At 39.2% G+C, this 27,613-nt stretch overlaps 1 long non-coding RNA gene across 1 annotated transcript; it reads right to left on the bottom strand.

Moving 5' to 3' along the window:
* Positions 1-357: 357 nt before the first annotated feature.
* Positions 358-27,613, bottom strand: LOC124553993. The gene is made up of 3 exons (XR_006968193.1): positions 27,484-27,613; positions 7,951-8,141; positions 358-1,228 (listed from the first exon to the last, which is right to left on the bottom strand). It is a non-coding gene; the product is annotated as an uncharacterized LOC124553993 (long non-coding RNA).

The following is a 27,613-nucleotide window of genomic DNA, read 5'->3' as shown; positions in this document are numbered from 1 at the left end:
TTCCTAGATCTAGACAAAATTTATATCCATCTTCAAATTCATAATTCGTTAAAATATTGTCAATGCATGTAGCTGGCTGAGCATTTTTTCTTGTAGATTCAGAAAAATTGAATTCGAAGCCATATTTTCCTTTTTATTAAGGATTCAGTTGCAATGCAAACAGTTCATATTCATCCAGTGTGGTGGGATGGTCCCAGTTGATAATGTATTTCAACGTGTCCCAGAAAAGTAGTCCCAAAAGTCAGACTGAGTGAATATGGAGGCTTTCCATGCCTGTGTCCATAAAAATGAGATAATCCACCCAATGACCCTATTCTCAAAGCATACCTCAAGAAAGTGGAAACCAGTTTGGTCGGATGTGGTCAGGCCCCATTTTGCATGAATCACTCAGTGCACATTGATGCTCTAATGCTTATTGTTTGATGACAAACTTTTCAAAAATTATAATGTTTACTAGCTACTGATTCTTGCATGACGTAAGGGCTCATTGTATGCCTGCTGCATATCACAAGCCTAAACAATAGCTTTAGAAGAATGCAATGGTTTTTCTTCATACAAAAGGGGCTTTTTGGTACCCCAAAATTGCCAGTTTTCTTATTCTCCAACACATTCAGATGGGTGTATCCCTAACCAGTAAACCAGATGCAGCCAGCACCAAATCCTTCACTTATTGTGAGAATTTGGTCTGCAGTAAGCCCTTTATTTCATAGTGGTTACAGATATGACCCGGTGGCTTTGGATTTTGAATAGGAACATATGTGGACCATTTCTCAGTAGTGTATGCATGCTTGAACACTTCAAACCAGCCTCTATAGAAATTGTTTGGGCAAATTTCCTCATATTCTGCTGTATTCTTTCATAAACTATGGTGATATCTTCAGGAGTAACTACAGCTGCCACCGGCCCAACATTTACATGCTGCCTCTCCATTTGAAGTTGATTAACTGATTGCTCTGAACTTTGGAGTATTATTTATAAGTACATTGTTTTGCTATGACAGTTCCATGTTTTGTAACTATTATTTCAAAGCTTGTGTATAAAGTTCTTACTGCTTTCACAATAAACATAATGTCTGTTCTATTATTTTCATGCCATTTAATTCTAATGTTAGCAAGTCCTTTGTTGGACACCTTGTATTACTACTGTTGCTACGCAAACTCTCCACATAATTTGCTACAGACTGCACTTCCAGTTTAGAATAGGTTGGCACTTCATTCCTATCTTCTGTCTGAAACATAAAACAAAGATGTTGATAAAGCATACAGGCTTGACTTTGGGAGGTGTATACTCAAATTATTCACTTAAAATTGCAATGGACAGAAAATAAAACCTTACAACAGTAAACTTCAGTTAGTCAAAGCTGACTATTTGGCTAATCACAACTGTCATTTCTTCGGCACTCTATAATTTAGTACATTACAACAATAGTACCACAAGCAATAAGTGGAAAACGGGTATAGACACATTTATGCTACCTGAAACATTCCAAAACGATTAAAGAGAAGTGAAATAAGGCCCCTACATAAACAACAGTTCACTGTATTAGTGCAGCATGACCAAGCAGTAGCACTTCACTACCTAGCTGCTGATGCATAATATGACACACACTAATTTCTAAAACTTGCTGGTAGATTAAAACTGTGTGGCCGACTGAGACTTGAACTCGGGACCTTTGTCTTTTACGGGCAAGTTTCACATCAGTACACACTCCATTGTAGAGTGAAAATCTCATTCTGGAAACATCCCGAGGCTGTGGCTAAGCCATGTCTTCACAGTATCCCTTCTTCCGGGAGTGCTAGTTTTGCAAGGTTCACAGGAGAGCTTCTGTGAAGTTTGGCAGGTAGGAGATGAGATACTGGCAGAACTAAAGCTGTGAGGATGAGGTATAAGTCGTCCTTGGGTAGCTCATTTGGTGGAGGACTTGCCTGCGAAAGGCAAAGGTCCCGAGTTTGACTCTCGGCCCAGAACAGAGTTTTAATCTGTCAGGAAGTTTCATATCAGCGCACAGTCTGCTGCAGAGTGAAAATCTCATATTGCACATCTATATGTAAAAAACTGTTGTGCTGAACAACAAGTTTTCCTTGGCTAGACAAAGATGGTTTCGACAAATGTAAAAAACTGTTGTGCTGAACATCAAGTTTTCCTTGGCTAGACAAAGATGGTGTCGACAAATGTGAACTGGTACAGTTTGTGCCGGTGCACTTCACAACTGGCTGTGTAAAACTGCTTGAATAGTTTTTCTTCCCATTCACATGTTTGCACTTATAGGCCGAACACTTAACTCCTGAATAATATCCATACAAACGTTTAATGATGTATGCAATGTAAAGGAAATGTGCAAACAGGAACACACACACACACACACACACACACACACACACACACACACACACACACACACACACACACACACACACACACACCAGTTTTCTCAGCTTCAATCCATAAAGCAAATTGTGGCCAAGTGCCTTGAATGTCAATGGAGTTGTTTTAGCTTTTTGTGAACATAGTGCTCAACCAAATATTCCATTTTATGCAAAATTGCAGAATTTTGCCCTACATACTGCATCATTAACAGACAAATCTAAGAACTTTGCATGCCTTCTCTTTTCTTGTTGGTATGAATGTTGAACACATTTTGCTCATTTAAAAATTCTACACAACACTCCTTTGGACTGCATAGCTGTGGGTGAAAGATTTTCACCTTTCAACACACCCCAGTTACAATCTAACTGGGAGAGCTTTTTATAATAGTTTGCAACTTGTACAAACATTCCTTTCCTTTCATCACATCTGTCAAAACATGTAATTCATCTCATGTCGTAAGTGGCCTTGATGCTCTTTCTAGCACTACCAAAAGAAGAGATGACCTGCCAGTAACTTGGTTGGCGTTCTTCCATCTCATTTGTCCACATTCAGATGTGTGTTTAGAACATCTGACATGCTCAGTATTGGTCTGCATGTTTGGAAGTACTCCTCGACATGCATTTTTCTCACTCTGATATCAGAAACTCAGTTCAGCCAATGTTGACATCCGAATTCGTGCTGTATGTGACAATAGTTTGTGTTCTCTCCCACTCAAATTTGCAGATTGTCCTCTGGTAACTCTTCACCTGAATAACAACTATTCTGCATCTGTTTGTCATACAAATGCTTATCAAGCATTCTAAATTAATACTGAGGAAATCTTTTCCCCTTTTCTTTGTTCTAAATTTTCACACCCCATATACTGTACATGTATAACAGAGAAATGCACCACTATTACAGAACGGCATATTATGTCATGGTATTGAATTTTATAAAGAATTACATAAAACAAGTAAACAAATGGAAGTAAACAGTTTCAAATTGATTGTGAAGGATTACCTGTCAAGCAAAACTTCACTTGAGTATGTAGAAACACAGAACTGTAGTGCCAGTTTTGACTGCATTAGTAGAGTGTACAAATAAACAAAATATTGTGTAGTATCATTTCTTGCTAAGAATGACTTGTAAAAGTTCAAGAAATGTTTATAGTACTTAAGAAATGGGCCAATATATTTTTATACTGTGCAGTTATAGATACACAGCACCAATAAATTAATTAATTAATTAATGGTCCTACACCACACAATATACCCTTTGTTTTTTTTAATTTTTTTTAATTGCAAGCTCTCTAACAATGTACACAGGCAGTAATTTCAGTTTATTGTAGTCTCACAGTGGGAGCAGCTTGGAATTTTTCACTTTTTAAATCACTAGCAGAGGTGAAGCAAGCAATAATAGAAAAAGAAGTAAAAAGAATTGCAAATACTGATGTTTGACCCTAAGGCCTTTTGCACCCTTAAACTGTTGCTTACTCTCCAAGCTTGCAACACTCACAAAAACAAAAACAAAAATAGTTATTCATAAGGTAAAGAGCATTACACATTCATTCATTCATTCATTCATTCATTTCTCATGTTCCCTAGACCCCACCAATGAGAATCCTCAGGGATGTGTAATGAATAAAGGTGCACATTAATATGAGACAAACAAAGCACAGAAATTCCATCTCTGTTACAAAAAATGGCTCTGCGTACTATGGGACTCAACTTCTGAGGTCATTAGTCCCCTAGAAGTTAGAACTAGTTAAACCTACCTAACCTAAGGACATCACACACATCCATGCACGAGGGCGGATTTAAACCTGCGACCGTAGTGGTCTCGCGGTGCCAGACTGCAACGCCTAGAACCACACGGCCACTTCGGCTAGCCATCTCTGTTACATTTTGAGAACTATCACTCCACTGCTCAATGCTATTCCACCTTATGCCATTTACATACTTAGTTATATTACATGACTGCTGTTTATCCACAATTAGTAGTGTAGTATTCACTTAATTACTGTTCTCTCTTTCAAAGAAAATCTTTTTACATCTATAAATACTGAGTCCTGTTTAAAGTGCTTTGTTACTTGTTACAGAGTTTCGTAAGAAACACTATTATCTACCATGCACATAAGAGAAATTTAGATCCCCCAATTATGAAAGCCCAGATAATTTGCAGAAACAGTGAGTAATGAGATGTGTTTTTAATTATTTTTTAAATTGGTAGGGATCCCAAATTTTTGGCTTTATGTTAGATGGGAGCCTGCTGAGTATCTTATCACCAGCATACATAGCTCTATTCTCCACCCTGGACAACAAAGCAATGTCTGGTTGAGAATTATTTTCATGTCTTGTATTCTTAATGTGAATATCACAGCTCAATTGAACCTGATTTTCTTTATCAACAACAAAAAATGTTAAGAAGTAAATGTATAAGAATTCCAAGCTCCTTAAAAATACCCATCTAAGATATACAGTTATCTGCTTTACACAATATTCTTACTGGTCAGTTCTGCTGAACTTTATTTACTTTCATTGCACTGCCACAGAGGAAATCCCATAAGGCAGCAGGGTTAGAAATCATGCAAAATAAACCACTGCTCTTGTTTTTAGGTCAACACAATAGGAGATGCATCTATTGGCATAGCATATTCAAACAGAGCTTCTTCATTAACTTATGTATGACCATTAATGTCTACTTGTGTTGTTAAAAAGTAATTAATGCTTGCTTGAAATTCCATAATACGAGTTTGTGTGAGGTTAGGACTTAAACCGTTAGCTGCAAAAAACTTGTATGCATATTAAGCTCTCATCTAAGATATGACTGCCAGGACTCAGTTTGGACTCTCAGTTAGTATGCTCGTGTCATCAGCAAATATTACAGTTTTTGAACTGACCCTTATAGTCAATGGAAGATCATTTATATAGATTACAAAAAAGAGTGGATCATGTAATGATCCTTGTGACAATCCACATGTTATGTTCATCCATTCTGAAGCTATTTTCATACCTGAGGCAGAGCCTATTAGTGCAACTCTCAACTTACTGTTAAGGAGTTAAGATTGCCTCTGTGTAAGGGGGATGCTGTTAATGGCATTTAACAATTTAGTTTGATAGTTGAGTTTTACAAGATGGCAATGATTGGACTAGGTGTAAACTGCTCTGATAAAAGTTAAGTAAAATTTGGTAATAGTTGTAATGTGCATTAAAAAAAAGTTAGGAAAGGTATCCAGGTTAATAGTTGTAAATAGAGGTTTCACAAAAATTGTAGCAGAACAAATATGATATTGGTAACGGTGGCCTACTCATAATCATATGCTGCTTGTGTAACAAACACATGTAAAAAAAAAAAGAACACCATTATCATATGAGACAAGGCCTCAATAATTCAAGCACTGCAAAAATGATGAAGTATCACAAATAAAAATATAAAATAGTTTAAAAGTGGACAAAAGTAATAGTTTTGAAACATTTAGCTCATGTGTAACAGAGCAATACTCTACATTGAAAAAAAAATGAAAAAGTACAATTTAGAAAAAAAATTGCGTAGCAATAGCAGATGAGGAACGATATTTTACACAGATCTGAAATGAATCCAATAAAAAGTTTGTACTTGGGAATGTAGAAGATAGCACCAATGTGTTAAGACTCATGTGTAAAAGTGAGCCTTCGAAAACAAATACACAATCTTCAAAAAACAATTCTGCAGTCACGCAAAAATGAATACAAGTAAAATATTCAAGTAAAAATATTCAGAGACAAGCACGCAATGTTTCAAACTTTGTATCAAAGTCTGCTAAGGAGATGTCAGGTCTTGTTAAGCATGGGGTAAAATTCAGAAATGTGATAAGCACTGTAGAAAAAGAATGTGTCAATTCTGTAGTAAACCTTGATCACAACAGTTATGAAAAGGCTAGTTTTGCAATGCACGGGCAATAACTGATTGGATCTAGTAAGAAGAGAATCACATCAGATATAGACAAAGCTGTTGATGAAATAGTGTGCTAGAGCAGCTGTAAAAACAAACAAGCCATTACCTTAAATGCTCACATGCAGAGAAACTAGAGAAATGGGCTGATTTTCCAAACTTCATCTGGCCCAATATTAACACGCAGAGCAAGTATTCAACTCACCTTTACCTTGCAACCAAACTGCAGGATCTTCCATTTTTCTGACCATTGCACACATGGTGCAGTAGATGGTGAGCAACAGCAATGAGGAAATGTGTAACATAAATGAAAGTAGATAGGCTTGTTGCTACATCTGAAAGATGATGCCTGTTCCGATTTTGGGACAGTCACATAGGAGTGATGCCAGTAGCACCAGCTTGCTTTAAATACACGCTACAATGGTCCTGAGCATTAATTACCTTTGAGATTGAACATGGTGAAATGGTGTTAGTGAAGAATGCCTTTGAGGTGACAAAGATGCCACCATCAACACCTCACTGTGTCTGAACAAGGTCATTTAATAGGGCTATGGGAAGCTAGATGGAAGTTCTACATTGTTGCAGAAAGACGTGCCAGGAATGTAGCCACTGTACATTATTACTGGCAGCAGTGGCCACGAGAACGTACAGCCGCAAGAAGATGGGTTCCTGATGGACACACAGCACTATCGAGAGGGAAGACCGTCACGTTTGGTGTATGGCTCTAGAGCATTGTATGGCATTTGCAATAGCAATACCAGCAGCAGTTGGCACCACAGTGACACAGTGAACTGTTACAAATCAGTTACTTTGAGGACAGCTCCGAGCCAGACGTCCTGTAGCATGGATTCCACTGATCCCAAACTGACACCATTTGCGACTGCAGTGGTGTCAAGTGAGAGCTCATTGGAGGGCAGGGTTGAGGTATGTTGTGTCTTCTGATGAAAGCTGCCACTGCCTCGGTGCCGTAACGGCTGTGTGTCGGTTAGGAGGGAGGCAGTCGAGGGCCTGCAACCGGCCTGTCTGTGTGTTGGACACACTGGACCTACACTTGGAGTTACGGTCTGGGGTGTGATTTTCTATGACAGCAGGAGCACTCTCCTTGTTATCCCATGCACCCTAACTGCAAATCTGTATGTCAGTTTGGTGATTCGACCTGTAATGCTGCCTTTCGTGAACAGAAATCCAGGTTTTTTTCCCAACAGCATAATGCTCACCCACATATCGCTGTTGTAACCGAATGTGCTCTACACAGTGTCAATGTGTTACCTGAGTCAGCTTGATAACCAGATCTGCCTCCAATTGAAGTGGACGTCACTGGATGACAACTTGAGCCTCATCCACAAACAGTATTAACCATCACTGTATCGACCAGGTGTGTCAGGCATAGAACTCTGTCCCACAACTTGGCATCCACCAACAGTAAAACACAGTACATACGTTTGCATGCTTGCATTCAAAGTTCTGGTGGTTACACCGCTTATTAATTCACCAGCATTTCATATCTGCAATGGTATCTCGCACTTACGTAACCTGTAACCTTGCAATGTTACCTACTTAAAAATATTATCTAGCCAAATCTATTCCTACAATTTTTAATTACTTTACATTAATTATTTTTGGTGTTGTGATTTTTTCCTTGCAAGTGTATATGTAAATAAATTTTGTACTTACCTATATCATGCACTGAGATGCTGGAAGTACATCCCATTTTTTTTCCACACATTCCTCACATCTACTGAAGAAATTATTTGTCACACAATGTACTTCTCTTTGAGAAAGTGAATGAACTGACTCATGGATATTATCCTTGAGTTCCTGTAACGTGTGTGGGTTTGTTGTACTACTTTGGCCTTTAGTGCTCCCTACAAATAAAAATTTCATAGGGTTAAATTGGGCCTTCAACTGCGCCAGATATTGTTGTTAAAATACTTTGTGAATTGAATGCAAAGAAAAATTTGCCATATGAGCCTCTACTGCACCTTGTCGAAAAAATACAATGCTTCATTCTCTTTAACTCTATTCATTAAAATTGGTTAAAAAAGTCTTGCACATTCCTTTCACTGTTAACTGTGTCATTAAAATCATTGGGCCCATTATTCTGTCACCTCTAGCTATGCACCACACTATTTTCTGACCATGAATGGGTTCCTCATGAAGCAGAATAGCTGTGACAGTGTTCCAACATTGACAGTTTTGAGGGCTAACATGCTCGCATAAATTGAGTCGTGCCTCATCTGAAAACAGAATGAGGTATCAACTCACTTCACTGTCAGGCACATGTTTCAAAACCCACTTGCAAATATTAACACAGCCCGATCACCATGTTTACCGTATTTACTCGAATCTAAGCCGCACTTTTTTTCTGGTTTTTGTAATCCAAAAAACCGCATGCGGCTTAAAATCGAGTGCAAAGTAAGCGGAAGTTCTGAAAAATATTCGTAGGTGCCGCCACAACTAACTTCTGCCATCGAATATATGTAGCGCTACACAGGCATGCTTTGCTGTCACAAAGATAAATACTGGTGCCAAAACCTCTGCGGCGGTAAATAAATTAAACCAAAAAAGGTGTAAGATGAGCTTTTTACTCCTCCCCGAGTTTCGACCACTGTATTTTCATACATTATCCAACGAAGTAAATACAAATTCAGTGTTGTTCATCTTCGAATGTAGCAGCATTTCAATGAACTACGAAAATCCGACTGGCAAGACTATTTGGGATGTTTGTCAATATGGCCAACTCTACGTTCTGAATTTTTCCCTACCTGTGAGAAGAGATGGTTGCTAATAGGAACTTTTATGAATTGCGAATCACATGCAGTATTCTCTTCAACATAAGAATAATACGAATATAAACAATTTGCCAAGTATTCTTTCATGTTTGCTGCTATCTCATTTAAATCCTGTCTGCCTAATAACCTACAAAACTATTGTGAGACAGCAGCAAATGCGGAAGAATATACATATCATGTCATGTTTATATTCGTATTATTCTTATGCCTAATAGTGATACAATCAGAAATGAAGCGTGGCAATTGACTGGATTTTAAAACCTAAGATGACTCTAATTTCTGTGCAGAATGTAATGTACAAAAGAGGCGTCTGCAAAGATTTTTAAACAGAGAAAAATTTTAGCTAAACTCTCATTCAGAACATCTATCATACGCAGTCTATTGTTTGGTTCTTGTTGATCATTATCAAAGAAAGCAGCAGTGTAAGTAACAACAAATAGCAGTCTCTTGCCATTGTTTCGCTAATGAGACAATTCCTCTCTTTTTTTTTTATTGTAGGCGTTGGTAACGCACACAAAAGCAAGCCATGCCACGAGCGGCAACAGGTCATAAACACTTATTATCAGAATGCGACAAACAATGCACGACACAATACAATTTTCAGCCTAGAGTCACTTAAACACCTATAACAAAGAGAACGGCACTTATCAGATCAAAGAAAAATAAGCAATCGATTCAAACCAGACGAAGCACGCTTGACGCATAGCAATGGCTACCTGCTAAAGCTTAACTGCCAAGCTTAAGACTCGAACCAAACTACTGTAGCTGTATCTTCATTTATCCTACCTAAATTGTGTCTCATATTACAATAGCCCAACTTTGTTTCGATTTGGAGGTGCTGCCTAAAACTTTTCTCTCCCCTTGAATTTCGAGTCTCAAATTTCAGGTGCAGCTTAGATTCGGGAAAATTTTTTTTCCTTGATTTCAAGTCTCATTTTTCAGGTGCGGCTTAGATTCAAGTGTGGCTTAGATTCAAGTAAATACGGTAAATTCTTCCACTACTGTTTCTTTATATGACTTTAGCCCATATAGCTTAGTAGTTCTTTGTACAGAAGTACATGAAATTTGTGTTCAATGTGAAAGATGTCCAAAAAGACTTTTTAAGGATATTGTCCAAGTGATATGCAATGCCATCAAGATGAGCTTCTGCACTTCTTGTCATGAGCACTTCCCATTTCCGAAATTTTTTCACTAACTTGTGAGTTGCATCATAACTTGGAATTCGAGCATTTAAAAACTTCTGAACAACACGAGTGAGCTCTGGATGCACATACAAATTATAAATGATCACTCATTGTGCACTGGAGTATTTCGGCATTGCCATTGCTGCATTTGCAGATTCACTGTTATACTCGTGATGTTTGTTTTACTGTTCAAATGGCACTGGCTGGAAAGGCGCTTACTGCGGCACTAACAGGGAGACACAGGATACATTCGACAGGCCTGCATGGCTCCAGTGGCTGGTAAAGTCAGCCATGTGTGTGCGGTCATTAGATAAATGGAACTCCTTGTAGTTTTAAAATAGCTTTACCTGATAGTGTATGTAGTGGTAATTTTATTGTGTATTTGAACATTGAAGGTAGGTCTGAAGTAATGGCTAGCAAGCTTTATGATATGCAAATTCATTTAGAAACTATGAAACTATCAGTAAAGGTAATATTTCTAAATGAACAGTGGCTTAAAATTAAAAATATCCACTTCCTCAATAAACTTACAGGCTATGAACTGGCTACCGATTTATATAGAGCTGCTGGGTATGGAAGCTCTTGCGTACTAGTTCAGTCCTCGATAGACTATGAAATCAGAGAGTGTTTTAACCATCGAAGTGGAGGAATTACATTGAAAGTGGTTGCACGGCAGTTACGAACTTATAATATATTAATTGTCAGTATGCATCACATCCCTGGGTACCACACAAGCTTGGTATTCTAAGAGAAATTTGAAACATTGTTATATAAAATAAAAACTGGAAAAATGTGTGACAAATAGTTACATTTGCTGACTTCAACACAGATGCAAGTACTGATGGCAAATTCATTTCACATTGAAAAGCAGATAGACACTAATGGTCTAATCTGAATTTTCACCAGTACACAAGTGGGAAATCAGAAAGGTGGAACGAGTATATAGAGGGTCTATACAGGGGCGATGTACTTGAGGACAATATTATGGGAGATATGATACTGCGTGAAGAGTTTGACAGAGCATTGAAAGAGCTGGGTCGAAACAAGGCCCCGGGAGTAGACAATGTTCCATTGGAACTACTGACAGCCTTGGGAGAGCCTGTCCTGACAAAACTCTACCATCTGGTGAGCAAGATGTATGAGACAGGCGAAATATACTCAGACTTCAAGAAGAATATAATAATTCCAATCCCAAAGAAAGCAGGTGTTGACAGAAGTGAAAATTACCGAACTATCAGCTTTAATAAGTCACGGCTGCAAAATACTAATGTGAATTCTTTACAGACAAATGGAAAAACTGGTAGAAACTGGTCTCAGGGAAGATCAGTTTGGATTCCATAGAAATATTGGAACATGTGAGGCAATACCGACCCTACGACTTATCTTAGAAGCTAGATTAAGGAAAGGCAAACCTACGTTTCTAGCATTTGTAGACTTAGAGAATGCTTTTGACAATGTTGACTGGAATACTCTTTCAAATTCTGAAGGTGGCAGGGGTAGAATATAGGAAGTGAAAGGCTATTTACAATTTGTACAGAAACCAAATGGCAGTTATCAGAATCGAGGGGCATGAAAGGGAAGCAGTGGTTGGGAAGGGAGTGAGACAGGGTTGTAGGCTCTACCCGATGTTATTCAATCTGTATATTGAGCAAGCAATAAAGGAAACAAAAAAAAAGTTCGGAGCAGGTATTAAAATCCATGGAGAAGAAATAAAAACTTTGAGGTTCGTCAATGACATTGTAATTCTGTCAGAGACAGCAAAGGACATTGAAGAGCAGTTGAATGGAATTGACAGTGTCTTGAAAGGAGGATACAAGGTGAACATCAACAAAAGCAAAATGAGGATAGTGGAATGTAGTCAAATTAAATCGGTGATGCTGAGGGAATTAGATTAGGAAATGAGACACTTAAAGTAGTAAAGGAGTTTTGCTATTTGGGGAGCAAAATAACTGATGATGGTCGAATTAGAGAGGATATAAAATGTAGACTGGCAATGGCAAGGAAAGCATTTCTGAAGAAGAGAAATTTGTTAACATCGAGTATAGATTTAAGTGTCAGGAAGTCGTTTCTGAAAGTATTTGTATGGAGTGTACCCATGTATGGAAGTGAAACATGGACGATAAATAGTTGAGACAAGAAGAGAATAGAAGCTTTCGAAATATGGTGCTACAGAAGAATGCTGAAGATTAGATTGGTAGATCACATAACTAATTAGGAGGTGTTGAATAGGATTGGGGAGAAGAGAAGTTTGTGGCACAACTTGATTAGAAGAAGGGACTGGTTGGTAGGACATGTTCTGAGGCATCAGGGGATTACGAATTTAGTATTGGAGGGCAGCGTGGAGGGTAAAAATCATAGAGGGAGACCAAGAGATGAATACACCAAGCAGATTCAGAAGGATGTAGGTTGCAGTAGGTACTGTGAGATGAAGAAGCTTGCACAGGATAGAGTAGCATGGAGAGCTGCATCAAACAAATCTCAGGACTGAAGACGACAACAACAACAACGCAAGTGTTACAGTAAACGCTTCTACATTTACTGATAATGTTGTAAGCAGTTATCATTGCAATGTGAAAGGAATGGAGTTCTACATGTAGGAGTATCAGACCATGCAGAGCAATTTGTATCACTATCAAAACTAAATTCAGACTGCACAAAAAAAATATGTAGGAACTTCAGGCAAGAAAATGTTGAGGTAATTACAAAACTAAGATCCCCATGTGGTCGATCAGGAAACATGTTCCTACAGGTAACAATTACAATAACTTCTTAACTGAATAAATGAGAATATTCAATCATAAAAGTATATTTGACCAAGTACTGGATAATTATGTACCCAGTAGAACTATTCCTAATGGGAGGGACCCATGGTATACAGGTACAGTAGAGAAACTTCTAAAGAAACAGAGATTGCTGCATAATAGGTGTACAACAAAGCAAATGATCATAGATAAACAGGTGCCAAATTAAACACATTTGGCCTCCAAGAGAGCAACGTGTGAAGCCTTAAGTAAGTGCTACAGCAGAACATTGTCGAACAATATTTATTCTGGTTATACGTAAAGAATGTTAGTGTCACCACACTTAGGGTACAGAAACTAGCAAAAGAGATGGAAAGCAAAACTGAGGGTAACAAAGCAAAAACTAAAATGCTTAACTCTGTTTTCAAATGTTCCTTTACAAAGGGAAACCCAGGAGAATTGCACCAGTTTAATACTCATACTGTTGAAAAGACGAATGAGGTATGTATTAGCATCCTCTCTGGGGGACACCACCATGGCGAAGCACTGTCTGTGCGGATGGAGAGGCTTGCGTATCTGCGTGAAGCTGAGGGCTATGCTGAAGGTAGAGGACCTACTGCTGCTGGAAAGCCCTCAGCCGATGGATCAGACTAAGAGTATCCCCCAACGTCCCTTCTGCCCTATCCACTCTTAGTCCTACCCAACTCCCTGACTCAACCCAAGGTGTGATGCGATCCGTGCCGAGGGGTGCATGGCACATGAGAAGATGTGTCGCAACAGTAGCTTCAGGGATACCGAGCAACCTCCCTGAGTAAGTAGCCTTACACCACGCGGGGGGGGGGGGGGGGGGGGGGGGGGGTTATATGTGATGTGGACCTTGTAGATCCCCAAATCTCGGGGAACCAATACGAACACGATTAAAGAAAATATAGAAAAACAAATTGAGGGGCAAAATGAGACCTCAGATATCCAAACATCAGGGTCAGTACTGATGGAAGGCATTCCCATTACTGAATCACGGTCTAGACCTGAGCCAGAAGTGGGAACTGTAACCGAGGAGCTAGATCAAAACAAAGGCTTGTCTGGGGCTCAGAGGAGGAAACTACTCAGGGAACAGTGGAAAAAGGAAGGGAAAGAATGGCTTCCTAAAGACAAGTGGAGGGAATTAAAGGGACTTGTACCTAAAACCTACAGGAAAAAAACTGTCTCAGGTTGAAGGTGATAAGCAGACCCACACTAGGTCAAAGACAGGTAGCCAGCGGATAAGGAGGAATCGGAGACTCCCTCCTCCCTGGATAAGAGAGTCCAGAAAAAACTGAGGCAAGAAATAGGGAAACAGACCTATAGCACTGCACTCTCGCTTTTTAGGGTGGCAGTTATCCAGGAAGGCTGTCCACTGGTGGCCCTCACCTCACAGCAGCAGGAATTGGTCCAGATGGCCCTCTTTGAAAAGAGTGGGGTGAGTGGGTGGAGAGGGGGGAAGGAGGGGGCAGGAGCGCTGGCACAAGACCCAACTTCAGGAGGGTCTATCTAGATCATGGTGCCCTCATCTTTGTCTGTGAGGGGGTACACACGGTGGAATGGCTTAAGGAAAAGGTGCTCATGATATCCCAATGGAAAGATGCAAAGCTGCTGGTTAAGATGGCAGTGGAGCTTCTTAAGACTGCAAAGATACCAATATGGGAACCAAAGATCCTTAAGGAAGTCTCTCCTAAGACATAGTTTGGGAAAATAGGGGCCCAGAACCCAAAAGTACTGACTGCAGATTGGTCAACCAGAAGGCTGCACTGAAAGGATGAACCCTGGTAGAGGAGGTCGGAAGGAAGTCCCTGAAGGTGATGCAGGAGCAGGACCTGAAATTGTTTTTAGTGTTCTCGCAGGTCACTGTCAGGCTTCTCAAAGACCTCAAAGATGGAAGCAAGATGGAGACTGGAGGTGCTGCAGATTAATCTGCAGCACGGTAAAAGGGGCCTCTGCATCCCTGAGTCACCGCCTGAGAAGGCAGGAAGTGGACGTGGACCTGATACAAGAACCCTATTTAGATAATGGTGGTGTATTGGGCCTCAGTGGCACTGGAGGTAAGCTGATCTATGCTAGAAATCTAAGAAACTCCAGAACAAGCATTTATGTAAGAAATGGAATTTCTTTCATGACAGTGATGGATTTGTGCTCTAGGGATTTAGTGACCATTAAAATGCTTCACTATGAGGAAGGCATCATGAGGGAAATTGTTTTGGTATCAGCATACCTCCCTTATGAAGACAGCTCTCCTCCTCTCTTGGAGGAGAGGAGACTGGTAGAGACTTTTCCATCAGCAAGGTGACCAACTGCTGGTGGGATGTGACACCAGTGCCCACAACCTAGTGTGAGGCAGCAAGGACACCAACTGTAGAGGTGAGTACCTTCTTGCGCTCCTTTCAGCTAACAACTTAAGAGGCCCTGAATAGGGGCAATGAACCCACATTCAGGAATAGCAGAAGGGAAGAAGTAATTGACAAAACCTTTACTTCCATGATGATGGACAGCCATGTCAAACAATGGCATGTAGTGCTGGAGTCATCCACATCAGACCACATATACATTAAACTCAAGGATGAAATGGGAATCAGGCTGACCATGACCTATAGGAATCCCAGGAAAACAGACAGGGATACATATAGGAGGGACCTTGATTTAGAATTATTTGAAATTAAAACCTTGATAAGCAATCCAGCAGAAATGGAGGAAGTAGCAGATGCTGTTACCTCTGCCGTAGTGACCTCATATCGGGACAACTTCACAATCACCAAGAAGTGCACAAATAGGAGTGTGCCTTGATGGAATAACAACTTAGAAATGCAAAGAAAACAGATACTTATACTATTTAATATTGTAAGAAGTAAAGGACAATGGGCTAAATATCATGATGCCCTTGTCAATACAATCTTGCAATCAGACAAGCAAAGGAGGCATCTTGGAAGGCATTCTGTGAGGAAATGTAGAGCATGTCTGCACAAGCAAGACTGCACAAGATTGTCACTAGGGTACCAACCAATCCAGAAGTTACATTGAGGAAGGAGGATGGGGAATATACGAAGACAACACATGTGACGCTGGAACTGCTCCTCAAAACTCACTTTCCTTAATATGCTCTGCCAGACAACACAGTCCACAATGTGATCCTGGAGAGACAACGGTTCTCAGGCACTCGAAGAGAGGACTGCGAATTTGCCAAGGAGTGTGTGTGAACTTTAATAAAATCAATTGGGTGGTGGGAACATTCCAACCATCCAAGTCACGTGACCCAGATGGAATTTTTCCAGCTCATATGAGTCCTATGCAGGCTATTCAGGGTTAGCCTGGCAGTAGGAATCATTCCCAGTGCTTGGAGGGCAGTGAAGGTGGTCTTCATTCCAAAGCCAGGGGGAACTGATCATACCAAGGCTAAGGATACGAGACCAATCAGTCTGTCCTCCTCCATTCTCAAAACTGTGGAAAAACTGGTTAATGTATGTGTTGGGGAGAGGAGGCTAAGTAGGACCCCGCTCCATTCAAACCAGTGCGCATATCAACCAGGTAAATAATGTGAGACAGCTCTCCACCAACTCATTGGAAGGTGGAGAAAGCACTTCAGTTCCAAGAACTAGCCCTCTGCATCTTCCTGGATATCGAGGGGCCTTCAGTAACACGACCTTCAATTCCATGGTAAGGGCAGCAGAGGTGTCTGACCTGGGGACCACTATATGCGGGTGGACCAGGGCCATGCTTAGTGGAAGGAAGGTAGAGGCTACCATGATGAACGAAAAGATGGTAATTAACAACACTATAGCCTGCCCACGAGGAGGAGTTTTGTCCCCTCTATTGTGGAATCTAGTGGTGAACGAACTCATTATGGATTTAAATTCAAGACTGCGTCTGCCAAGGATATGCAGATAACTTTGTCGTAGTAATACTTGGCAAATTTTCTGATACAGTTAGAAATATGGCACACGAAAGTTTGAGCGCTGTTAAAAATTAGTGCATTAAACAGGATCTGCAGATTAATCCTAAGACTGTTGAGGTTCCATTTACAAAGAGACATATTCAACACTCAAGTTGGAATCTAAAGCTCTTCAATGAAACTCTACCTGTGAAGGGGATAGTGAAATATCCAGGAGTAACCTTAGATGAGAAGTTAACATGGACTCCTCACATTAACAGTATCTGCTCCAAGGCAAAAAGTACTCTAGTGCGTACTGCAAGGGCATTGTGGCAAAAACTGGGGCCTAAGCCCCAGGGGTATGCACTGGATATACACCACAGCGATCAGACCTAGGATTTCCTACAGGGCTGTAGTGTGGTGGAAGAAGGTACAACAGGGGGTTGCAGCTAAGGGGCTTGCAAAGGTGCAGACAACTATACAATAACTCCCATCTGCTTTGACAAGCCTTAATATATAATAATTGAAAGCAGGGAGCAGTGGGAAAAAACAGTTAGACATCGTAAGGGTGACATCATTTGGTTCACTGATGGGTCAAAAACAGACCAACGCATTGGGGCAGGGGTGTACAGGGTTCAACCAAGACTGGAGGGCATCATCTCTCTAGGAAAACTGGCCTCTGTATTCCACACTGAAATTACTGCAATATGGGCATGTGTGGAAAAGAATATGTGTAGGTGCTACAAGGACCATAGCGTCCACATCTCTTCAGACAGCTAGGAAGCTCTGAAATCATTAGCAGCTCCTGCAGTAAGATCTAAGATTGTTGCAGATTGCCACAGGGCTCTGGTGGAGCTAGGGGGAAGCAAAAGGGTAAACCTAGTGAGGGTTCCTGGCCACTCAGGGATCTGTGTCAACGAACAAGCCGACAGACTGGATAGGATGGGGGCAACATAACCATTTACTGGACTGGAACCTGCCCTGACAATCACCAAGGCTATGATTAAATTAGAACTATGGAACTGGCTTAGGAAACATCACATAAGATATTGGACCAAGGTTCATAAATAAAAACATGGTAGTTTAATAATGCCCATGCCATGTTTTATTAGAAGCTCGGTAATCCTGGGATTGAACAGGAAAGAGATAAAACTCATGACTGGACTGATGACTGGCCATGGGACTAAAAAAAACACCTACACACACAATGAGTATAATAGAAGAGGACAATAGAAGTAGGATCTGTGATGAGGGTGATGAAACTGCATCACACCTAACCTATGGATGCATGGCACTGGAGAGTAAAAGATACAGAATCTTCATCACAATTACACCTCGAGAAATTGTGTCTTACAAAAAACTGATATAGGGACTCCTTGCACTATTTAAGGGCACTAGTTGGCTTTACTAGATAGATAGATAGATAGATAGATAGATAGGGTGCGATACCACACAATAAACTTATTTTCGATGCAGGCAGTGGTGGGTTAGACCTAAACTATTTTAGCTTCCCTGTTAAAATGAAAAGAAATCAAATCAATGTATTAGCATCAGTTGTCTTGAGAAACAGCTGAAATCATTAAAATTGAAAAAAGCTCCAGGGTTTGATGGACTCTCTGTCAGATTCAATTCTAAATTTGCAGCTAACTTAGCTCTGCTTCTAACTATAATCTATCATAGATCCTGCAAACAATAGAAGTGTGCCCAGTTCTTGGAAAAAGGCACATGTCACAGCTGTCTACAACAAGGATAGTAGAAACGATCCACAAAACTGCCATAAAATATCCTTGACATTGATTTGTTGTAGAATCTTGGAACATTTCTCAGCTCACAGATATTAGGTATCTCAAACATAATAACTTTCTTGATGCAAACCAGCATCGCTCCAAAAACATCAATCGAGTGGCACAAAAAAACCTGTGTGAAACAGGCTGCATAAATATTCAGTCAGATCTCGATAAGATTTTGAAGTGGTACAAACATTGGCATCTTGTTTCAAATGTTCAGAAATGGAAAACTGTTCAATTCACCTGATGAAAAAATGTAGTATCCTGTGATTAGAGTATCAATGAGTCACAGTTGGAATCAGTCAATTCATACAAATACCTGGGTGGTACTCTTTGTAAAGGTATGATCAACGAAATGGTCAGACAGGCTCAATTATGGGAAAAGCAGGTGGCAGCTTTCAGTTTAGTGGTAGAATACTGGGAAAGTGCAATCAGTCTACACATGAGATAGGGTAAAAACCACTTGTGCAACCCAATCTATGTAGAATATTGCCCAACTGTGTGGGACCCATACCAGACGGGACTGACAGGGGATATTGGACATATACAGAGAAGGGCAGCATGAATGGTCACAAGTTTGTTTGACCTGTGAGAGCAACACGGATATGCTGAAGAAACTGAACTGCCAGACTCTTGAACATGTAAGTATTTTAACTATCCTGAGAAAGCCTACTAACAAAGATTCAAGAACGGGCTTTAAATGATGATCTAGGAATATACTACAATGTCACTCACGTGGGATCATGAGGACAAGATTACAGTACTTACTGCACGCACAGAGGCATTCAAACAATAATTCTCCCCGCACTCCTTATATGGAACGAACAGGAAGAAATCCTAATAACTGGTACAATGGGATGCACCCTCTGCCATGTACTTGACTGTGGTTTACAGAGTATGGGTCTATATGCAGTAAACTGCTTCCATTTTGTGCCAGTATTGACTGATTTTCATAAAAGTAGATCATGGGTTGCAAAAGGAATTAAGATGAAGAAACTGCATATGGAGGCAAAAGGTTATCCAATATTGGAATTTCTTATATGTGTAATGAAATTTTAAAAAAATGGTTAAATTGATAAAATTGTGCTGCAAATGAAACTAATGATAAGTAAGAATCCAGTGCCGTATTCGAATCCCTCACTGACCTTTTCATAAATCTCAATAAAACCAGTGGCTATTCACCAGCCAGTAAATATCCTATAATAGCAGAGAAATTACTCAGGTTTTAAATTTTCCCACATTTCCATCTCTGATGTTACGAAAAATCATAATGTCACTAAACTTTTTAACTTAGTGGGTTGGGATGAGGTTCACCATAATTAAAATTGTCAATCATGGTACTCCACATCCAATGTTCTTCATAATCAACAGTCTTTTGATGAACATTTTCCAGACAGATTAAAACATACTGTTCGTAAAATAGGAGAGAGAGATGGAATGCGAAACTATAGACCTATCTCATTGTAAACAACTTATTTCCACAAAAAGGACCTACATGTGATCAAATAGAAAATTATAATTCATCCCACAGTATTATTTTACACTACTGTGTATCAGCCATCTTGTGTGACCTTACCAAAGCTTTCAATCCTGCAAACTGTGAGTCCCTTCTCCAAAAACTGACAAGCTATGAAACTTCCGGGCAGATTAAAACTGTGTGCCGGACCGAGAGGAGTGTTAGTTCTGTAAGGTTCGCAGGAGAGCTTCTGTAAAGTTTGGAAGGTAGGAGACGAGGTACTGGCAGAAGTGAAGCTGTGAGGATGGGGCGTGAGTCGTGCTTGGGTAGCTCAGATGATAGAGCACTTGCCCGCGAAAGGCAAAGGTCCCGAGTTTGAGTCTCGGTCCGGCACACAGTTTTAATCTACCCGGAAGTTTCGTATCAGTGCACACACTGCTGCAGAGTGAAAATCTCATTCTGGTGACAAGCTATGGTTTTCAAGGAAAATCTCTTACCTAGGTGTCATATTACATAGCAAAGAGACAGCAATGAGTACCTGTTAATAACAATGAGGAGAAATTCATCTGTGACTGGAAACACACACAATGTGGCCTTCCATAAGGATCCATATTACGGCTACCAGTATTTTTGTATTATATTAATATGCCATGCAAGGTTCAGTTTGATGTCATCCCCTAAGCAAATGACTCAACAGCAATAGTCTGCTGTCAAACAGGTAAAGACTGTATCCTATGCACACTTTGTTTCAGTCATTAGGTACAGTATAATTTTCTTGGGATTTGAAAAACTAGCCTACTCAAAGCTTTTAGGCTAAAAAAAGATCATCTGAGTCATAATGGAAGCTAAAAAGAAATAACAGTGCAAACTTATTTTGAAGACTAGATCTGGTATCCACTCCAAGTACATATAAACTCACAACTTTCTGAGGGAAACTGCTTCTTGCATCAGTATGAGAAAGCTACACATTACTTAACCACAGACTAAAACAATACGAAAAACTGTACGCTGTATGGGCATGAAATTTATAAATAAAATCTAGAAGTGTAGCACAAATCCAACACATACTGAAGAAGACCTGGAAAAATATCTGAAGAGTAAATCCTTTTATTGTGTAGAAGATTTTTCTCGTTCAGCTCTTTCAATACTTCATTTGTGAGCTTTAGTATGATTTCTGTTTTGAGGTTCCTTTACAAAAGACAAACTGAAAGGTGGTTAATGAGTTCTGATTAGTGAAGAGCATCAGTACTGTATCAGAGATTGCTTTCTCAAATACTTTTGAAAGAACTGGAAGGTGTGATACAGATCTGTAATTAGAGGTGGTTATCCTTATCTCGTTTTTTTAGATGGGAGTCAATAAGTACAGACAAGAAAACCAGGAAATATGCCCCAAGAGACTGAATCATTGCAAAGATAACTTGAGGGTAGTTATGTCAAGTCAGCACAAGATTCTAATATCCTGCTGGAACATAGTCAGCAGAACTGCTGCTTTTTAATGAGCTAACGACTTATATAATAACCTTTGGAATTGTATTTTTGAAACTAATGTCTGCTGGTGTAGCATGAAGCTTCGGTACAAGTGAATCTAACACGTCTGTATTGCATTATTATTTGTTACTTGGTGCAGCCACTGTGAGGAAATGGGCCCTAATGATTGAAATTGGTGGCCAATGATTTGAGTGTCCCCATTTCTGTAACAACTATTTCCTGGGGCTCAGTTTCACTGGATTACTAGTTTTCTTTGTGAAATAATGTTCTGAATAGGTTTTGCCTTATTCTTGGACTGTCTTATTTTTTATTTATCATGGCATGTGAGTCTTGCTTTTCTAGTAATGGAGTAGCGGACTAGGCAATAATGATGGCACTGTAGTTTCAAATTTTGACTACCGCTTATTCTCTGAATTACAGTATTCTATGATTATAATACTGATGAGTCACTGCTGGAATCGGCCACTTCATACAAAAACCTGAGTGAAACACTTTGTAGGGATGTGAAATGGAATGATCACATAGACTCAGTCATGGATAAAGCAGGTGGTAGAATGCTGGGGAAGTGCAATCAGTCAACAAAGTAGAAAGCTTACAAATCACTCATGTGACCGGTTGTAGAATATTGGTCAAGTCTCTGTGACTTGTACCAAATAGGCTAATAGCACATAATGAATGTGCAGAGAAGGGCAACACTAAAGGTTACAGGTTTGTTTAATCCATGGGAGAGTGTCACAGAGATAATGAAGGAAGTGAACTGAAAGACTCATGAAGATAGACGTAAACTATCTCAAGAAAGTCTATTAACAAAATGGTGATTCTAGGAATATACTACAGTCCCCTACATAGTGTTCACATAGGGATTGTGAGGATAAGATTAGAATAATTGCAGCACAAACAGAGGCATTCAAACAGTCATTCCTCCCATGCTCGATATGTAAATGGAATGGGAAGAAAACCTAAGAACTGGCAGAATTGGGCATAAACTCTGCCGTGCATCTCACTGTGGTTTGCTGAGTATAGATGTAGATATAGGAATGGACCAAGAGCTACACATAAAATGGCATTTTAAAAAATATGAATAGCACAGTATAGACTTAGGTCGAGAAATGCCCGATGAGACAAATGCAGCACGGCGATGACCGACCCAGATATCTGACCTCTGCGAGCGATACCCACCTACTGACATGACAATAGGTGTTTGCACAGGTTTGGGTGCATTTCCTTTCCCTCTCAAAACTCTTGCTCATTTAAAGGGTTGTTTTAGGGGGAAGAGACCAAACAGCGAGGGCTTCAGTCTCATAGGATTAGGGAACAAGTCAGTTGGGCACTTTCAAAGGAACCATCCCGGCATTTGCCTGAAGCGATTTAGGGAATTACAGAAAACCTAAATCAGGATGGCCGGACGCAGGATTGAACCGTCGTCCTCTCGAATGTGAGTCAAGCGTGCTCACCACTGTGCCGCCTTACTCGGTTCTCATTTCAAGGCATGCGTCCGCCGATTGTGCACAGGTTTGAAACGCAAACTGTTCTTCCAAATGGTTCAAATGGCTCTGAGCACTATGGGACTTAACATCTATGGTCATCAGTCCCCTAGAACTTAGAACTACTTAAACCTAACTAACCTAAGGACATCACACAACACCCAGTCATCACGAGACAGAGAAAAACCCTGACCCTGCCGGGAATCGAAACCGGGCGTGGGAAGCGAGAGCGCTACCGCACGACCACGAGCTGCGGACAAACTGTTCTTCCAAACTCGAATGCCTGGAACATAGTGATGAAGTTTGTGTGCTTATTTCACATTTTGTCCATCAGTCATGTTTCTTTTGTCATAGTGCCGCATCTGAGGTTATGTTTTTTTTTAGCGTGTACCGTCGGTGAATCATTCTGCAAAACATTAGGCCATTACGTATATGTTGCATGCCCATTAGTACATAGAGAAATAAATAAGATGAAGAATAAAAATTAGGTTACAGTAGACGTAAAAAGAGAGATGGAAGAGGTGAAAATCGTTAAGGCCACCGAAGAAAATAGGGTTACATATAGGGAAAAGAAGAAAACTAATAGAAAAGAGACTAAATCAACATATTATGAAAACAAGATAGCAATGTCAACAGATATCACTAAGAACATGTGGTCTCTCATAAAAGAAAAGAGGAAAGGTGTAGGTGTGGAAAACACTGATAACATAACACTTGAGGTAATTGGGAGGGAACTGAGGGATGCACAAAACGTCAGCAATATTTTAAAGAAACACTATATTGAAGTTGTGGATAAATTAATAACTCAAATTAATATTTCCAAAATAAACACAATAAAAATTCCATTTGAAACAAAATGCTTATTTCTGACCCCAACTAATGAATCAGAAATTGTAAAACTAATACATAGTCCAAAAACAAAAAAAAAAAAAAAAAAAAAACACTGAGAGACTTGATGGTATATCCACTAAACTAATTAAATGCTATTTACAATGGGTAGTAAACCCATTGGCCAGTCTGATAAACTTATGTATATAAAAAGAAATATTTACAATGTGCCTGAAAAAGAATAAAATAATCCCTATACATCAACGAAGCTGCAAAAAAGACCCAGGAAACTACAGAACGATAACTATTACATCTGTACTCTATAAAATAATGGAAACCACAATGAAAAATTATTAAATTTTACACAAACTTGCAATATTCTGAATGATTAACATGATTTAGAAAGGGCAAATCTACCAAAACAGCAATAGCTGAATTCGAAGCACTGGTAACTAAGGCACTTGATGAACAGAAGAAAGTCTGTGGTATGTTCCTGGACCTATCTAAAGCATTTGATTGTGTATGCCATGACATCCTATTAGAAAAGCTTCATCATTATGGCATAAGGAAGAAAGCAGTGGACATCATTAAATTGTTTTTGGAAAATAGAATGCAATGTGTAGAAATAAAGCAAAAAGTAAAAATAATATTAGAAGTGTTTTTTCAAATTATGAAATTGTTAAATACTTAGTTCCCCAAGGATCCGTCCTTGGTCCACTACTTTTCATTTTGTATGTCAATGATATGACCAAATCAGTATCTGCTAGTGTCGACATGTATGCAGGTGACACTTCATTTGTTGTTACCAGTTTTACAGCAATCTCATTATAAATGGAACCAAAACAACATACATAAAGAAACATGCAAAACTCTTTGCCTCTGAATATGTGTGTGTGTGTGTGTGTGTGTCTCTCTCTCTCTCTCTCTCTCTCTCTCTCTCTCTCTCTCTCTCTCTCTCTATATATATGTCTGCTTGTGTCTGTATGTGTGGATGGATATGTGCGTGTGTGCGAGTGTATACCTGTCCTTTTTTCCCCCTAAGGTAAGTCTTTCCGCTCCCGGGATTGGAATGACTCCTTACCCTCTCCCTTAAAACCCACTTCCTTTCGTCTTCCCCTCTCCTTCCCTCTTTCCTGATGAGGCAACAGTTTGTTGCGAAAGCTTGAATTTTGTGTGTATGTTTGTGTTTGTTTGTGTGTCTATCGACCTGCCAGCGCTTTTGTTCGGTAAGTCACCTCATCTTTGTTTTTTATATATAATTTTTCCCACGTGGAATGTTTCCTTCCATTATATATATATATATATATATATATATATATATATATATATATATATATACCCGTACTTTTTTCCCCCTAAGGTAAGTCTTTCCGCTCCCGGGATTGGAATGACTCCTTACCCTCTCCCTTAAAACCCACATCCTTTCGTCTTTCCCTCTCCTTCCCTCTTTCCTGATGAAGCAACCGTTGGTTGCGAAAGCTAGAATTTTGTGTGTATGTTTGTGTGTCTATCGACGTGCCTGCGCTTTTGTTTAAAATGCAAAGAAAAAGGTTTTGAAATTTGCAGGTATGGGTTACAATGAGTCAAGAGTATTTTGTGTGTACCAATCCTCAAAAAAATGTCAACTCTATTATAAAAAAAAAAAAAAAAAAAAAAAAACAAAATGAAAGGTTGTGTAATATGGGGTGATTTTAACATTGAAATGGGAAGAGTGACATAGGGAAAGCAAAACTTTGAGGAGCTGCTATTACAATACAACATGAAGGCAAGAGTTGTGGAACTAACAAGAGTGACTTTGGAAACTGAGTAAATTACTGACAATATTATCACTAATATAGATAGCAATGCATATACAACAAAGGTTCTGCAAACAGGAATTTCTGATCATTTTGGTCAGCTTTGTGAAGTATATGGAAATCTGAACTCACAAAAGGAAGATAAAAGTGTAGAAAGAGATGTTAGGCTTATCAGCCAACAAAATATCAACATCTTCAAAATGATGTTAAGAAAAGAACAGTGGATGGACACGGTTTGAGTCCAGGGAACAGATGAAAAATACAATGCTTTCAAAGACACCACAACACATTACTTCAAATTAGCATTTACAAAAACCAAGAGGAAAAGAAAAAATTTTCAAAAATAAGCAGTGGATCATGAAGAAATAATTGAACAGAGAGCTACCTTAAGAGAAATGAAACAGGGAGAAAATACAGGCAGTTGATAATACAAGAAAAAGCAAAATCAATTAATGAGACTATTTCAAAATCAACAAATAAAATGAGAGCAGCTTGGAATATCATTAACTCTGAGACAGGCAAGAAAAAATACTCACAGAAAACAAATTAAATGGAAACTATGACAGTAAATAACAAAATAATCACAGATAAAACAAGTGCCAACATCCTCAATAATTACTATGCAGATGCAGTAGAAAAACTAAAGCATGGATATAATAGCCAAAGAACTCACCAAACTGTCATGACAGATAAGCCACGGCACTCAATGTTCGAGAAACCAGTGTCTGAAAAGGAACTGACATATGTTATGAAAATGCTAAAAGCGAAAAAGTCTGTTGGACATGATGAAGTGTCAAACTACCTAATCAAGTAGGAGGCAGCAGAAGTAATTATGCCACTACGGGATATTACCAACCACTCTTTCCAAAAAGTACTATTTACAGATAAACTCAAATTAGTTAAACTTGTACCTGTATACAAAAAGGGAAAGCAAGATGACCCTAACAACTACAGGCTAGTACCAGGCTTCTCCAAAATATTAGAAATTCTCATGCTAAACAGACAAACTGCTTATTTCGATATCCATAATGTAATAACTCCAGCACAGCATGGGCAACAGAAAGGGAAATCAACGGAAACAGCAACTGAATCATCAACAGAATCAATTGCACAGGCCTTGGACAACAAGATGGTAGTGTCTGGAGTTTTTCTTCATTTATCCAAGGCATTTGACACAGTTCAACATACAGTTCTAGTAAAGAAACTAGAGAATGCTGGTATTGGTAGACATGCAGCACACTGGATAACATCATATCTAATAAACAGGAGGCAATATGTAACCATTAATAACTTATAAAGATCAGATGTCAGAAGCATTATGTATGTTGTAACTCTAGGTTCTGTAATGGGACCTGCTCTCTTCAATTTATTTGTGAATAATATACAAACATGTGAAACTGAAATCAAAATACTTTATGCAGATGATATGACTGTGCTCAATGTTACCAATAATTTGGAGGCAATTGAGCAAAATATATTCATATCATTCAGCAGTATGTCACAATGGGTCTCTGAAAATGACTTAATTACTAATCTTTAAAAAAAAACTATGTACATGGTCTTCAAAAATAAACAAAAAGAAGAACATATGTATGTTTTCTTAGATGAAAAAGGACTGGAAGAAGTAGCTTCAGTTAAGTTTTTGGGCATTACAATAGACATTGCGCTACATTGGAAACAGCAGATAAATACTATTTCCAGTAAGCTAAGATCAGTGATAGTTATAATGAAACAACTGATTCAGTATACTCACTAAGACCTCTTGTGCACTGCCTATCATGGACTTTTTGAACCATTTGTGTGATATGAATCACAGTATGGAGGAACTCAACTATCACAGGGATGAAGAGAATATTCACATTACAGAAGCAAGCCATTCGAAT

This window comes from Schistocerca americana, chromosome 11 (assembly GCF_021461395.2).
Source record: "Schistocerca americana isolate TAMUIC-IGC-003095 chromosome 11, iqSchAmer2.1, whole genome shotgun sequence".
NCBI classification, from domain to species: Eukaryota; Metazoa; Arthropoda; class Insecta; order Orthoptera; family Acrididae; genus Schistocerca; species Schistocerca americana.
This window is presented reverse-complemented; position numbering and strand designations above follow the sequence as displayed.